This window comes from Microchirus variegatus (assembly GCF_963457635.1).
Source record: "Microchirus variegatus genome assembly, chromosome: 11".
Classification (NCBI taxonomy): domain Eukaryota; kingdom Metazoa; phylum Chordata; class Actinopteri; order Pleuronectiformes; family Soleidae; genus Microchirus; species Microchirus variegatus.
This window is the reverse complement of record NC_139812.1, coordinates 6,312,230-6,312,479: the sequence shown is the minus strand read 5'-3', so window position 1 is coordinate 6,312,479 and position 250 is coordinate 6,312,230.

Here is a 250-nt window from a genome sequence, read left to right as displayed (position 1 = left end):
GAGATCAGGTTATTATGGAATTATTGGTCAATAATACCAAAACATAATCCTTTAAAAACCTGAAATCAAAAGCACTCAAACCTTTAACAGAATATTTGGTATTTCATTTAGTAGTTGATTACTGAATATTTGATTAATGACTTGATCACATGTTGCAGTCCTTAACTTTATCAAGTGTCAGTGAAACAGCGTTTTGTTTTGTTTTCTGACTTCATGGCTCTCAGTTGACTCATCTTCAAATAGCTGCTGA